The 8,168-nt window shown below is 45.6% G+C and overlaps 1 non-coding gene across 1 annotated transcript; it reads left to right on the forward strand.

The window, feature by feature from the left end:
* Positions 1 to 5,522: 5,522 nt before the first annotated feature.
* Positions 5,523 to 5,606, forward strand: TRNAL-CAG (transfer RNA leucine (anticodon CAG)). The gene has a single exon. It is a non-coding gene; the product is annotated as a tRNA-Leu (tRNA).
* Positions 5,607 to 8,168: the final 2,562 nt, after the last annotated feature.

Below are 8,168 nucleotides of genomic sequence, written 5' to 3' on the forward strand. Positions count from 1 at the left end.
TCATTAGCAGGATATACGACTGACATACCGAATTAATGTTAGGGAAATTCATTATGATTCAAATATCCGTCAGTTTATGTGATGAATTGAAATTGTTGAGCTCGGCCCCTCCACGCTTCTCCCTTCCCATTTCCAGCTCATCCATTCTCTCTTCTACTGCATCACACATTCTCCTACATATCATCATCATATCTTGTAACCTTTACAGGTTACGTTACGTTAATTCCATCTGTTTAGAGGTGAGGTTATCTTGGTAATCTTGAGATGATTTCGGGGCTTAGTGTCCCCGCGGCCCAGTCCTCGATCAGGCATCCTTTTCGTTTCTCATCCCCAGGAAGCAGCCCGTAGCAGCTGTCTAACTCCCAGGTAGCTATTTACTGCTAGGTGAACAGTAGCATTAGGGTGAAAGAAACTCTGCCCACTTGTTTCCGTCTCCGCCGGGGATCGAACCCGAAAACTTAGGACTACGAATACCTAGCGCTGTCCACTCAGCCGTCAGACCCTGACGGTGAATGCTTACCCGTAATCAGTGTGTATGCAAATCAGTGGCAGTGTATAGTGGCTTCCAAGTACCCGGTATAGGGAGAATGTTGCGGAAGACCTTACCTTTAAAGAACACAATACAGTAGCCGTCACAACTGCAAAAAAAATGACAGGTTGGATAACAAGAACTTTTCACACTAGAGATGCTATACCAATGATGATACTCTTCAAGACGCTTGTGCTCTCTAGAGTGGAGTACTGCTGCACAATGACAGCCCCTTTCAAAGCTGGAGAAATTGCTGACCTGGAGAGCGTGCAGAGATCCTTTACTGCTAGAATCCACTCAGTAAAACATCTAAACTATTGGGACCGAGTAAACTGCCTAAATCTGCATTCTTTTGAGTGCAGGCGAGTGATATGCATAATAATTTACACGTGGAAAATATTAGAGGGGCTGGTCCCAAACCTGCACACAGAAATAACACCACATGGGACCAGGAAGACATGGCAGGATGTGCAGAATACCCCTGTTGAAAAGCAGAGGTGCAACAGATATTCTGAGAGAGAACTCTATCAACATCAGAGGCCCCAGACTGTTCAACACGCTTCCACTACACATAAGGGACATAACTGGAAGACCCCTCACAGTGTTCAAGAGAATACTTGATAATCGCCTCCAAAGGATACCCTGATCAACCAGGCTGTGATTCATACGTCAGGCTGCGAGCAGCCACAGCCTGGTTGACCAGTCTAGCAACGAGGAGGCCTGGCCGGGCCGCGGGGACGCTAAGCCCCGAAATCCTCGCAAGGTAAGGTTCCCTCCTAATCATATTTTTTTGTTTTCTGTCTCCTCCCTTTATTGTTTACTTCAGTCTCTCCCACTTCATCCCATTTTCTCTCACCTCTCCAAACCCTCTCCTCCCTTGTCAGTCTTATCCCCCTCTCTTCCCCTTCCACTCTCCCTCAATCTCTCTTCCTCTATAGTTTTCTCTAGCTTCACTATTAGTTACGCTATTATCGATGGACCACTATCCATACCTTCCCCTCTACACATTCTCTTCATTACCTTTCCTACCCTAACTGTTCCCTCACTCTCCTCTATTTCTCTACCTTCCCCTCAGCTTTCCCTTGTAATATTTTTTTCACTTCCCCTTCCCTTCAGTCTCTCCTTTCACTCCCCACTTCCATCCCTACCATCCCTTTTGATTAAAACTTTTTTTTTATAACAGCTTCTCTTTCAACCACCTTCCTTTCAACCAATCTCATCCTGCCCTTCATCATCTCTCCATCAAACCTCTCTCTCTCTCTCTCTCTCTCTCTCTCTCTCTCTCTCTCTCTCTCTCTCTCTCTCTCTCTCTCTCCAACACCCCTCCATCACCTTCCCTCCCTCCTCCCCCTCCCCTCCTGAAAGCGAGGTAAAAGACTCTATACTGACTCTGCTAAACATCTCTATGCCACCTTGTGTGTGTCGCAAGTTCCAGGAATCGAATCACCTTCCAGTCGCTAATTGAAAGTTACTTATTTTCCTGCGCTACACACAATGTGGAGGAGGATATATTTTTTTGTAATTTCGTTTCAGTTCCATCGTATTCGAATTCCGTGAAATGTTTGTCGGTAATTCCAGATATTGCAGACGCTTCTTGAACGACGTGCTACAGTGTGCTCTGGAAGTATTGTGGCGACGCTTCATGGAAACGGGTTTCCAGGAGTGTGTTACCGAGGCTTGTGCTGGAGGCTGCCAGGCTCCAGGAAGCTAGTAATGACTCTATATGACATTTGAGGAGAGCCATTATGTTATCGTCTTGCCTGTAGTAGCAATTGCGGGTGGAAGAGCTTCAGCTCTTAGGTCCCGCCTCTCAATCGTTAAATGGTGATGTGGAGATGCTCTGGGAGTGAAGCAATTTTATATACTACTGGTTCACAATAATAATGAAATTGAAGGAAAGGACGAATATATACGTAAGTGTATTAAAAACAAATTTTCGGATATAACCTACATTCTTTCTGAATGAATGAATGAATGAATGAATTTTTAGTGGTAAGCGCCAAGCCATTACGACTATATAGCACGGGGAAGGGGGTCAGGATAAGGATTTGGGATGGGACGGGGGGTGGAAGGAATGGTGTCCAACCACTTGGACAGTCGGGGATTGAACGCCGACCTGCTTGAAGCGAGACCGTCGCTCTACCGTCCAGCCCAAGTGGTTGGACGTATACAATGTCCAGAATATTGTGTATAGTTCCTTGAGAAAGGATGTAGGTTGCATCCCAAAGTGTACACTTACACATATATTGAGCCTTTCTTTCACCGTTAATTCAAAGACTACGACATTGAAGTAAGTTTCTGAGTAATTAATAATAATCAGATTTCATGTGTGTATTAATGAGTACAAGTGTTTAAATGACCTGTTACTAACAGTTTTTTTGTTGTTTGCAATTATATATTTTTCTCAGCAGGTATGGTAGATATCTAGAGAGGTGGGATTCGAACCCAGGACGAGACCGAAGCACTGCTCAAGAAACGTTAGACCGTGAACGAATGCGACTCATGTGTAAAAAAGGGGTTTTCTTTCTTTCAACAGGTGAGGGAGGCTTATCGGTTGTATTAACCAGCAATCGGATATAATGAAGACTTTATCAATTTAACTGTCGAGTGTGACTGTGAGGTCCCAGGTAACATGCTACCAATATCGCCCCAATCAATTGCCATGTTGACTTATTCTCTTCACTATTCCTTTCCCCCGTCCCATCCCAAATCCTGATCCCTTCCCGGGGCTTTATAGTAGTAATGGCTTGGCGCTTTCTCCTGATAGTTCCCTTCCCTTCATCGTCTCAGTGTTTAATATCAGTAAATTATATTAAAACTTATCTATACTAAAAACTCCTTTTCCCATGTTTCTCACCTATGTGCTTATACCGTCCTTAAGTCGGCGTCTATATCTTACTAAGCGGGGTAACCGGCTGCGCCCGGGTCTCTCTCACCCCCTCCCATCCCCCATCTCTCTCCCAATGTTTCCCTCTTTTCCCTTATCTCTCCTCCTCTCCCTTATCTCCACCTCTCCACATTTCTCCCCTAATATTCATCTATTTCCTTTATGTTTTCCCTCCCCAATCCTACCTTTCCCCATACATCTCACCTTCCCTCTCTTACCCTTAATACCTTACCTCCCTCCCCCATTCTCCAGCCCTCCATCCACTCTCTATCCCCATAATTTACCTGGCGTAAACGAGAAGAGTAAGCATCAATCTTCTACAAAACACACAACCCATTATTTTATTTCACACTTCATGAAAATCGCAGAGGGGAGGGGGGAGTTATAGATGCCAATATTTCATAAAGCATGGCACTTGGGCCGACTGGTCTCCGACACATGTCCCCTTCTCCCATAATATGTGTGTGAACGTTAGGTGAAACTAGCCATAAGCGTCTGGCTTACTACTTCGAACATGCCAAAGACATCTTACCAAGATATCATATCTACAAAGAATGTATCCCACAGGAGCGCGCCCAGATCCCAACTTCTTGTCCTTTAGTCATTTGAATTCTTCCCAGAATTCGACTTCGATTTCTCAGCCAAAGTTGATTATGTGGTTCGCTATTGAGAAGAATATTTATGCGAGAAAAGTGCGCGCACTGCTTGAATTTTTCTTATTTTCTGTCATGCCTCTAACATCGTTATTTTCTTCTAACATGAGCTTGAATGTTCAACAAATTTGTTTTGTTTCCTGTGTTTTGCATCAAGCTAAAAACCATTAAGTACACTTCAGGAAACAGTGCAGGGTACAGTCCAGGGTACAACTCCAGGGTACAGCCCAGGGGTACAGCCCAGGGTACAGTCCAGGGGTACAGCCCAGGGTACAGTCCAGGGTACAACTCCAGGGTACAGCCCAGGGGTACAGCCCAGGGTACAGTCCAGGGGTACAGCCCAGGGTACAGTCCAGGGTACAACTCCAGGGTACAGCCCAGGGGTACAGCCCAGGGTACAGTCCAGGGGTACAGCCCAGGGTACAGTCCAGGGTACAACTCCAGGGTACAGCCCAGGGGTACAGTCCAGGGTACAACTCCAGGGTACAGCCCAGGGGTACAGCCCAGGGTACAGTCCAGGGGTACAGCCCAGGGGTACAATCGCTTCGCAAGAGAAAAATTATGCGAACAAGGAAATGATGGCAAAGGGACAGGTGGAGGAGAATATGGACACAGCAAAGGAGAATTCAATGGAAGAGATATAAATGAGAGTAAACAGATCAATAAAAGACGATAGAAGAGCAAAGCAAACAGAATGAGAGAATGGAAAGAGATAGAAAACTAGAGTGTAGAAAAGAGTAAAATGAGAGGATGATGGGAGGAGAGAGGTGACAGGAGAGAGTGAAGAGAGGAGAATGAAGAGTGGGAGGAGGAGAGTCGGGAGGAAAATAAAAATAATGCTTTTGCATGTTCACAGCTGGCTATTCTCTTCATGTTAAAGGAGAAGTGTTGACATTTAGTGGAAGTTGATCTGTGTGTACTCACCTAGTTGTGCTTGCGGGGGTTGAGCTCTGGCTCTTTGGTCCCGCCTCTCAACCGTCAATCAACAAGTGTACAAGTTCCTGAGCCTATTGGGCTCTATCATATCGACACTTGAAACTGTGTATGGAGTCAGCCTCCACCACATCACTTCCTAATGCATTCCATTTGTCAACCACTCTGACACTAAAAAAGTTCTTTCTAATATCTCTGTGGTTCATTTGGGCACTCAGTTTCCCCCTGTGTCCCCTAGTGCGTGTGTCCCTTGTGTTAAATAGACTGTCGTTATCTATGTGGACTTTATCTGGACTTGTGTGTGTGTGTGTGTGTGTGTGTGTGTGTGTGTGTGTGTGTGTGTGTGTGTGTGTGTGTGTGTGTGTGCGTGTGTGTGTGTGTGTGTGTGTGTGTGTGAGAGAGAGAGAGAGGGAAAGAGAGAGAGAGAGAACCCAAACCTCCTCCTATCTTTACCTAACTACAACTAATAAAAACAAACAAAACAAAATTCTGTGCAATAAAATGTACAATCTTGTCATTAGTCAGGATGGCCGAGCGGTCCAAGGCGCTGCGTTCAGGTCGCAGTCCGGTCTTCCGGGCGTGGGTTCGAATCCCACTTCTGACAACTTATTTTCTTATCCCTCTTCGTTTGGTTTCAGTGGAAACAGGAGGACCTACAGGAGAAAAAGAGAACCATACTAGAAAATCAAGAGTTTTTCTCATGTGGATTCTCAAAGCTCAACCTAATTGTGCTTGCGGAGGTTGAGCTTCGGCTCTTTGGCCCCCCGAATTTGGCCTTCCTCCCTTTCCCTCCTTCTCCCTCCCTCCTCTTTCCTCCTTCTCCCTCCCTCCCTTTCCCTCCTTCTCCCTCTCCCTGTCTCCTCTCCTCTCCCTCCTTCCCTCCTCCCCGTGTGTTGAAATCCCACGGGGGACACTTAATTACTCTTCCTAATTAGAGTAAGTTATCAACAGAAGCCAGCAATATTTTCAGGCAAGAGGATGCCGCAATTGCAACACACAGCTTGTACGAGGACATGTTGTTATTGTGGTTGTTATTGTGGTTGTGGTTGTTATTGCTGTTGATGGTTAAGGTGTTAATACTGTTGTTGTTAATGTTTTTGTGTTGTGTCTGTTTTAGACCATATTGTTGTTGTTGAAGAAGTTGTGATGATGATGCTACTCTCAAAATACAGATTAATTATTACTGAAGGTAGGGAGAGAGAGAGAGAGAGAGAGAGAGAGAGAGAGAGAGAGAGAGAGAGAGAGAGAGAGAGAGAGAGAGAGAGAGAGAGAGAGAGAGAGAGAGACAGAGAGAGAGAGAGAGAGAGAGAGAGAGAGAGAGAGAGAGAGAGAGAGAGAGAGAGAGAGAGAGAGAGAGAGAGAGAGAGAGAGAGAGAGACAGAGAGAGAGAGAGAGAGAGAGAGAGAGAGAGAGAGAGAGAGAGAGAGAGAGAGAGAGAGAGAGAGAGAGAGAGACGAAAAGAAGAAAGCTTTATCTATATTTATTAGAAACATAAAAAGGTGGATTTTGGGGAGATGCAGGGGCATACTACGACGCCTGCTGAGGTGAAGGAGATATATTCAGAAGGTTCTCTCACTCTTCTCCTCACCAGTGGTCCCTCTGGGGTACTGCTAGCGGCGGGAGGAGATTGATTAAGCAACTCTTTTCTGTAAAGAAGACCAGCATTGCATTTTTTTTACTACAGGAAATCGGAAAGCCAGACTGAGGGAGCGGATATATTATTCCAACACTCACCCCAGCGGCACACAAACATGTTAACATCAGCAGCATATGGGACGCTGATAGACATAAGAACATCGTTTAGAAACCTAAGTTAGGACTCCTCCAAGACAATCTACTTATCTGTTAGACCAATTCTGGAATATGCAGCACCGGAATTGAGTCCTGCATCATGGATGCCTTCACCAACCACCACCACCACCACCTCCCCACACCCCGTGCCTGCACCACCACCACCACCACCACCACCACCACCTCCCCACACCCCGTGCCTGCACCACCATCACCACCACCACCACCACCAACCACCACCACCACCACACCTCACCACCACCTCTCCACACCCTGTGCCTGCACCACCACCACCAACCACTCCACGCCGCCAACACCACACCAACTCAACATTATGGAATAAGACCACATGAATTACTCTTAAGTATATTACCTGAAGCAACGATGATTAATGCACATTTGTAAATAGGTCAACTGAGAGTACGACGCTGGCGAGAGTACGCAGCACTCGTACCAAACGCCCAAGAGTACCTCGAAACTGGTGAGTGTACCAGAATTCATACGAAGCTTCAGGGAGAACCAAGTATCCCTATTAAGGTAGAGTGAAAGTGATTAACTTATACGATATTGACGTGTGTATTGGCACTCATAAGATAGCGATATGAGTATCTAGTACACCTTCTAAACTGGTCAAAATACCTGAAACTTACACGGAACTACGAAAGCACAAGAAACTCACATAAAACTGGCAAAAAGTACTTTGAAACTAGCACACAAAGAGCCTGAAGGGGAGAAAAACGGATGGAGGTAGAAAAGGTTTAGGGGAGTCTGGGGATTATCTGAGAGGAAAAGTGGAATTATAACAGATTAAGGTTCGTGTATTCTTTGGAAATTGTGTTTTGTTCGTACCTTAACCCCCGCCCACCCCCCCCCCCCCCCCCCCCCCGATTACTTTTTCAAGTTGTTTTCAGAATTCAATTGCTGCCTTGGTATTGTTAGCCAGCAGTGCTTTTATTGTCCCTCGTTGACATGTTATTTGTGGCACAGCGTCCGCGTATGACTCCCTTTTGAAGGCACAGCGTCTTCCAAGAGGTCAATTATGCACACCCTGAAAAGCTTAGGTGAAAGACAGATTTTCATGTGGTACTACAATTTTCATTACGATTTTGCCTGCCCAGGAAGCTGCCAATACTAATCTTAGCTGTTCTGTTGTCTGTGCGAAGCTGCAGAGTGGCACGGCGAATCTTTGTGGAAGTCTTGGTTCTGATATCTTGTGTTTTGGTCCTTCTGTGCCAGCCTCTCAAAATATTTTGATACATCTAATTCCAAATAACATATATTGCAACAGATACCCCGAGCCCATTGTCCTTGACAGCCGCTCTATCTAACATACGGATGTAGGCCGAATGCTGAGACTCAGGTTTAATATGTAAAT

The sequence above is a fragment of the Procambarus clarkii genome, chromosome 40, assembly GCF_040958095.1.
Source record: "Procambarus clarkii isolate CNS0578487 chromosome 40, FALCON_Pclarkii_2.0, whole genome shotgun sequence".
In the NCBI taxonomy this organism is placed as follows: Eukaryota; Metazoa; Arthropoda; class Malacostraca; order Decapoda; family Cambaridae; genus Procambarus; species Procambarus clarkii.